Source organism: Chrysochloris asiatica, unplaced genomic scaffold (assembly GCF_000296735.1).
Source record: "Chrysochloris asiatica unplaced genomic scaffold, ChrAsi1.0 scaffold00048, whole genome shotgun sequence".
Taxonomy (NCBI): domain Eukaryota; kingdom Metazoa; phylum Chordata; class Mammalia; order Afrosoricida; family Chrysochloridae; genus Chrysochloris; species Chrysochloris asiatica.
This window is the reverse complement of record NW_006408566.1, coordinates 2,305,789-2,313,775: the sequence shown is the minus strand read 5'-3', so window position 1 is coordinate 2,313,775 and position 7,987 is coordinate 2,305,789.

The window sequence follows — 7,987 nt, the reverse complement described above, 5'->3', positions numbered from 1 at the left end:
GCTGGACTGCAAAGTCCACTTGAACCAGGAAGCCTGCAGTTCAAGCTCACCTGCTGCTTCTCAGAAACAGTTTACAGGGTCTCTATGGGTCAGAACCTGACTCAACGGCACTTAACAACAACAACAACATAAACAACATGACTTATCTCTAACGATGTTAACCTTCATTACCTGGCCAAGTTAGTGAAGCCAGATTTCATCATTGCAAAGTAATTATTTTATCTTTCCCTCCTATACTTATTAGAGTGTCACTTAGTACAGCTTTACCTGATAGAGGAAGAGATACTTATTTTTGAGAATTCTTCTCTATGAAAGATTTATCTTTGTCCTCACTTCCAATAAACAGTTGTACAAATTATGAAGTTGCTGTTGTTAGGTGCCATCAAGTAGATACCAACTCATAGCGTTCTGCAAAACAGAACGAAACACTGCCAGGTACTGGGCCAACCTCACAATTGTTGCCACTCTTGAGACCATTGATGCTGCCACTTTGCCAATCGATCTCGCTGAGCATCTTGTTCTTTTTCTCTGACCCTCCACCTTAGCAAACATGATATCCTCCTCCTGACAATATGTCTGAAGTATGAAAGACAAAGTTTGGCCATCCTAGACTTCAAGGAGCCCTCTGGCTACACTTCTTCCAACATGGATCTGTTTGTTCTCTTGACAGTCCATAGTACTTTAATACTCTCCTCTAACACCATATGCATCTATTCTTCTATGGTCTTCTTATTCACTTCTTCCAACACAGCTCTGTTTGTTCTTTTGGCAGCCCATGGTACTTTTAATATTCTCCTTCAACACCATAACTCAAAAGCATCAATTCTTCTATGGTGTTCCTTACTCACTATTCAGCTTTCTCATGCATATGAGGTAATTGAAAATACCATGGTTTGGGTCAGGCACATCTTAGTCTTCTAGCTGACATCTTTGTTCTTTAACACTTTAAAAAGATCTTGTGCAGAAGATTTGACTAATGCAATATGTCGTTTAATTTCTTGACTGCTGCTTCCATGAGTGTTTATTGTTGCTCCAAGAAGAGCGAGGTCCTTGACAACTTCAATCTTTTCTCCATTGATAAGAATGTTGTTTGTTGGTCCAGTGGTGAGGATTTTTGTTTTCTTTACACTGAGATACAATCCATACCGAAGGCTGTGCTCTTTGATCTTCATCAGTCAGTATTGTAAGTCCTCTTCATTTTCATCCAGCAAGGTTATATCATCTACATATCGCAAATTGTTAATGAGTCTTCCTCCAATCCTGATGTCACATTTTTCTTCATCTAACCCAGCTTCTCAGATTATATGCTCAGGATACAGGTTGAATAAGTATGGTGAAAGAATAAAACCCTGTTGCACACCTTTCTTAATTTTAAACCATTTAGTGTTCCCATGTTCTATTTGAACAACTGCCTCTTGGTCCATGTACAGATTCCTCAGGAGCATAATTAATTGTTCAGGAATACTCATACTTTTCAATGTTGTCATGATCCACACAATTGAAAGCCTTTGCACAGTGAATAATAAAGCAAAGGTAAATATCTTTTTGGTATTCTCTGTTTTCAGCCAAGATCTATCACACATCAGCAATGATATCCCTCATTTCATGTCGTCTTCTGAATCCAGCTTGAACCTCTGGAAGTTCTCTGTCAATGTATGCTTGCAGCCATTTCTGCATTAACTTTAGTAAAACTTTACTCACATGGGATATCAAAGATATTATTTGATGATTTCCACATTCCGTTGGGTCACCTGTCTTTGGAAAGGGCACAAATATTGATCTCTTCCCATCAGTTGGCGAGATAGTTGTCTTCCAAATTTCATGGCATAGATGATTGAGTGCCTCCAGTGCCACCTCAGTTTCTTGAAAGATTTCAATATTTATTCCATCAATTCCTGGTGCCTTGTTCTTTGCCAATTCCTTCAATGCACCTTGGACTTCTTCCTTCAGTAGCATTGGCTCTTGATCATATGCTACCTCTGGAAATAGTTGAACATCAACCATTTCCTTTTGGTACAGTGACTATATTCCTTCCATCATCTCTTGATGCTTTCTGCATCATTCAATAATTTGCCTAGATAATCCTTCATTAATGAAAGTCAAGGCTAGAATTCTTTCTTCAGTTCCCCCAGCTTGAGAAATGCTGAGTGTGTTCTTCCCTTTTGGAGTTCTGACTCCAGATCTTTGCACATTTTGTTATAATATTTGACTTTGTCTTCTTGAGCTGACCTTTGAAATTTTCTGTTCAGCTCTTGTACCTCTTCATTTCTTCCATTTTCTGTAGAATCTCTACACTGGAGAGCAAGTTTCAGTGTCTCTTCTGACATCCATTTTGATCTTTTCCTTGTCTTCTTAGTGACTTTTTGCTTTCTTCATGTATGATATTCTTGATGTCATCCCACAACTCTCCTGGTCTTTGGTCTCTAGTGTTTAATGTATCAAATCTGTTCTTCAGATAATCTCTAAATTTAGGTAGGATATATTCAAGGTCATATTTTGGCCCATGTGGACTTTTTTTCATTTTCTTCAGCTTCAGTTTGAATTTGCATAGGAGCAATTGATGGTTTATTCCACAATCTGCCCCTGGACTTGTTTTGGCTGATGATATGGAACTTTTTTACTGTCTCTTTCCACAGGTGTTGTCAATTTTATTTCTGTGTATTCCATCTGGTGAGATCCATGTGTATTATAGTCTCTTATGGTGTCTAAAAGGAGCTCTTGTAGCGTAGTGGTTATGAATCGGACTGCACACCATAGGGTCAGCAGTTCGAAACTACCAGCTGCTCCGCAGGAGAAAGATGAGGCTTTCTGCTCCCATGAAGATTTACAGCCTCGGAAACCCTGTACAGGGTCTTTATGGGTTGGAACCGACTCAACGGCACTCAACAACAGCAACAATGGTGACTAAAGAAGGTATTTGAAATGAAAAAATCATTGGTTTTGCTGAATTCTATCATGCGTTTTCCAGCATCATTTCTATCACCAGAGCCCTATTTTCCAACTGTTGATCTTTTCTCTTGTTTCCAACCTTTGCATTCCAATCACCAGTAATGATCAATACATCTTGATTGCCTGTTTGATCAATTTCAGGTTGAAGAAGTTGATAGAATTCTTCTATTGCATCCACACTGGCTTTAGTGTTTAGAACGTAAATTTGAATAATAGTGGTATTAACTGTTAGACCCTGTCAGTACATGGATATTTCCTATCACAGACAACGTTGTACCTCATGACTGATCTAAATGTGTGCTCTTTGATAACGAATGCAACACCATTCCTCTTCAATTTGTCATTCTCAACATAGGAAGCCATGTGGTTGTCAGATTGAAAATGACCAATATCAGTCCATTTCAGCTCACTAATGCTTAAGATATCAATGTTTATGTGCTTCATTTAATTTTTGACAATTTCCAATTGTCCTAGATTCGTATTTCGTACATTCCATGTTCTGATTATCAATGGATATTTACAGCTGTTTCTCTTTATTTTGAGTTGTGCCCCATCAGCAAGTGTTCTATTGAAAATTTTCAATTAAGTCAGCCCTTAGATTTTTGAAATTAACCAACACTCCTAATGATATGGGAAAAACAAAACAGACATTGAAAGGAGAAAAGACTACCTTTAGTTGTTTACTTCCCTCATCCATACCTACACCAGTGACTACTTACAGGCATTCAGGTTTGGTGATACTGGCAAGTAGTATCAGAAAAGAAAAGGAAGAAGAACAGGAAGTGGAAGTGGAAGAAGAAAGCCAAACCAAAAACCCTGCACCATTCTATTTGGGAGAAACAGAATTCTAATAATGCTATAATGGTTAGCATTACAACAGAATATCCTGAGAACATTTTTGAAGAATTATCTAAGCTGATAAAATAAAAGTTTATAAATTGATTGCTACTTGGGATTTTACTAAAAATATTAAATCACTTTACCTTCTCTTTGCATATTTATTGTACCCAGTTAGTGCTCAAAGACAAGAGTTACAACATATTCACATGATCTCAGACTTATACCCTTGAGTTGTGTAAATGAGGAAAATAATCGAGACATGGAAGCAATAGGATGGAGTCAGCAGGTAAGAGCCAACTAAAATGAGAGGTTATGATTGTCCTGTTGTTAGTTTGTTAATTGCTGTCTATTTGATTCCAGTTCATAGCAACCTTATCCACAGCAAAATGAAACACTGTATAGTCCTGCACCATCCTCACAATCTTTGTTCAGCCTGAGCCCATTGTTGCTGGCACTGTGCCAGTCCATCTTCTTGGGGGTTGTCCTCTTCTTTGTTGTTTGTAGCATACCTTAAATCTGCATGATCTCCGTTCATCAGGCCATTGAATATGTCTGATATCAGAATCTTCATTTCAACAGAATGTGAAACTACAAATTTTTAAAGTAGAATTTCCATCTTCTATGCAGGAGACTCAGGTTTGATTTTTGGTCAATGTATCTCCAATGTATCAACCAGCCATGTGTCATTGGAGGCTTGAGTTTTGCTGTAGTGCCAAATTGGTTTCAGTGGGGCTTCAAGAATAAGACAGACTAGAAAGAAAGAAAGGCTTATATCATCCCATGGAAACCCTAGGGTTCAAAATGATATTCCTTTGTGCATGAGCTCTCTATGAAAACTAATAACAGAAATACCCAAAGATAAGATAGAAAATAGAGAAAACCAACATTTACAATATTTTTAAGAAATATGACAATTGCATTTTCGTATCAAAGAGAAAGAAGACTATTAAATTGATAGATACTCATATCAAAGAGAAAGAAGATGACTGTTAAATTGATAGTTTCTAACAAGGTTATCATGTTTGGTAAGGTGGAGGGACAGAGAAAGAGAGGAAGACCCCCAACAAGATGGATTGACCAAGTGGCAGCATCGATGGACTCAAGCGTAGCAACAGTAGTGAGGTTGGCCCAGGATTGGGCAGGGCTTCATTCTGTGGTGCATAAGGTCGCTCTGAGTCAGTACCGACTTCATGGAACTTAACAACAACAACAACAACAACAATAACAACTATGTCTAACAATATGGAGGATAATGTATGCAGAAAAACTGCTTTCGATGCTTCCCTGTCCTTGTTTTATGTGCTTTAACTTTCTTTCTAAACTCTCAATCCTGTGCCCTATTTCAGAGTCTTTTCCATTCATCTTGTGAACTTCAGGACACTGAGGAAGTTTGATGTTCAGACGTTTTATTTTTAGGATAACATATTATGTAATATCTCAGGCTGGTGTCATTCAATCACAAAACTGCTGTTTTTAAAGAGAACTGAGAAAAATGTACCTGGTAGATATCCACCTTTTACATCTGAACTGTCATGAAAACAGCTTAAAAAAACTCAGCAATTGCTCCTGAAAGCATTTTTCTTCTTTTATCCATTAACAAATACATATGTGATTCTAGGTTCACTTTCTAATGCTTGCACCTCTATTTCTAGCAGTATTTTTCAATTAATTAACATTCTTGAGAGCACAGTTAGATATAATATTGAATAAGAGTACTTTTATTTATTTTGTTTTCCTGCTGTGTAAAGGATGTTACAGCTCCAGTATACTTCATCCTTTGAAAAATATGCTCTTGTTCTCTCATCAAGGATGCTCATGAAAGCACGGTATAGAGAAGAAAAGGTGAAAAGGTACAAAAATGGAAAATAGTGAAGGATGTTGTATATATACTAAGGCTCCAATTTCAATAGGGCTCCGCCACATAGAAGGCCTGCAATGCTGTGCCTCGCTCCCCACTCAAAGTGAACTTTCATATAAAAGGAAGAAGTGACAACAAAATCAATGTCAATTCTAAAATTTTGCGTGGAAAACAATAGTGAGCTTCTGACCAGTTATTAGAATAAATCCAAAACATCTTATAGTTATATGTTTAATTGGTAGAATTGTTTTCACATGGTATTTATTTGAAAGGCTGCATCAATGATTTGCTCAGTGCATCCTGCTAATGTAGCTGGTCTGATGTTTCAACAGAATTCTGCTGGAGTAAAGTGGGGCAGCAATCCTAGAATACTGCTGAAATGCCCGTGGATAAGACAACCTAGTCATTAACTTTATCACTAACAAAGAGGAAAATTGTGCATATAATTACATGGATTGCAGAGCCAGCAACAAGAGTTGGCACCAGGGAATTATTTCTCTGCCATCATTACTTCATTGGGATCAGAAGTTGCCTGTATCCCTTCAAAGAAACATGGAATCAGGACCAAAATGAACATGTGTTCTTCTCGTTTTGCTATCGGCTAATTTTTCTCCCCTAAGCAAACCTCTCTCCAACCGCTGTCTGCTAAACTGTTTTTAAAAGTCAGTCGACAATGATTGCTCTAATGTCAATATATTATTAGCAAAAATGGTCGTAATGATAATAATAATGATAATAAAGTAAGAGCTAATGATAGCTGAGGTTCAGAGAAGCTTGTGTTACTCAGTCACAGAACTAGCTGCAGACATCTGTTTGGATTACCTTTCATGTGTATCTATTGTTTATTCTCATCACTATATTTGGAGATACAAGAAAATTATGAGAGTTAGTTATAGATTACTGTTTTTGCTGTCAGATGCCACTGAGTCAATCCCAACTCATGGTGACCACATGTGTGCAGAATAGAGCTATTAGATAGAGTTGTCAAGGTGATCACTAGGCATGTCTTCCCAGGCACCTCTGGATGGGTTTGAACTGCCAACTTTTTGGCTAGTAGTTGAACACTCAGTCATTTGTCAGTCAGAAACTCCTTAGCCACAGAGAACAGGCCTCTACTAGTTATACATGATCATACATAAACAGAGAAACAGATAGACCTACTACTTGAACTTACTTTGATTATTCTTGCAAAGTATTCTTTATGGCTTTTTAAAAATTCATATTAGTTATCTTTGCATCTTTCTTATTTCACCTATATAATCCTATAAAATAATACATAAATAATTCACTAGCACAACTCCTGACACAAAGCAGACATACCCTGCTCTCCACTGAAACCTGTACTCCAGTTTTTGGATGTAGCAGAAAATCAAAATCAAAACAAAGCCTTCTTCCATCAAGTTGATTCCAACTCATAATGACCCTATAGCTCAGAGCAGAACTGCTCCATAGGGTTTCCACAGCTGTAAATCCATACCGAAGTAGACTACCTTATCTTTCTCCTGTAAAGCTACTGGTGGGTTTCAACAATTGAGCTTTTGATTAGCAACCAATACTAAGTGCCACTAGGGTTCCTGATTAATAGAACAAAGCAAACAACAACAACAACAAAACACACTACCGTGCAATAAATTCTGACTCATAAAAACAAATAAAACCCAACATTGACAATGAACTTCCGGCGCTTCCCTGACCGGGCAGCACAGGTGCACGGGCTCGGAGGAAGGGTGGGTGTTTTCACACAGGGGAGGCCCCTGCCTGGTAGACAGACAGCCTTTGGGCAAATGTAAGACTTTAGCCTCCAACATTGTGGACTTGCTTTTTTGAAGGGTCGAGCTGCTGGGGAGTTGTGGGCATTTTGGGCCTGCACTCAGCTCCTGCTCCAGGACTGCACCTGCCCCTTGTGGAGCTTGGAGCTCGGGACTTGAGCAGACCCGTTTGGAGGGTGGGTGTGCCCAGAGAGCCGGCAGGGCCACAGGAACTGGCACAGTCCTTCATGGGGGGCGGGGGCCTCATTGCCACGGGAGACATTGTTGGTGTGGATGTAGGGCGGGCCAGGTACCCACGGCGCAGGGAGACAGAGAGAGGCATTTTTTGATGTCGTCAGACAAGGATGCCATCGGCCTGCAGACACTAATCCCACCCTCCACCTCCTCTGCCTAGGCTAGCCCTCTGCCCAACCTCCGAGTCTCAGGCCCACCCATCAAGGCACAAGCCAGCACAAGTGGAGATGCTTTGAGGTGGTTTTTACCATCAGCAACAAGGCAGTCCTGCTATGGCTCTGTGGTTTAAGAGACCAGAGTGCAGAGCCTTTTGAACTGCAAGGTCGGTGGTTCAAGC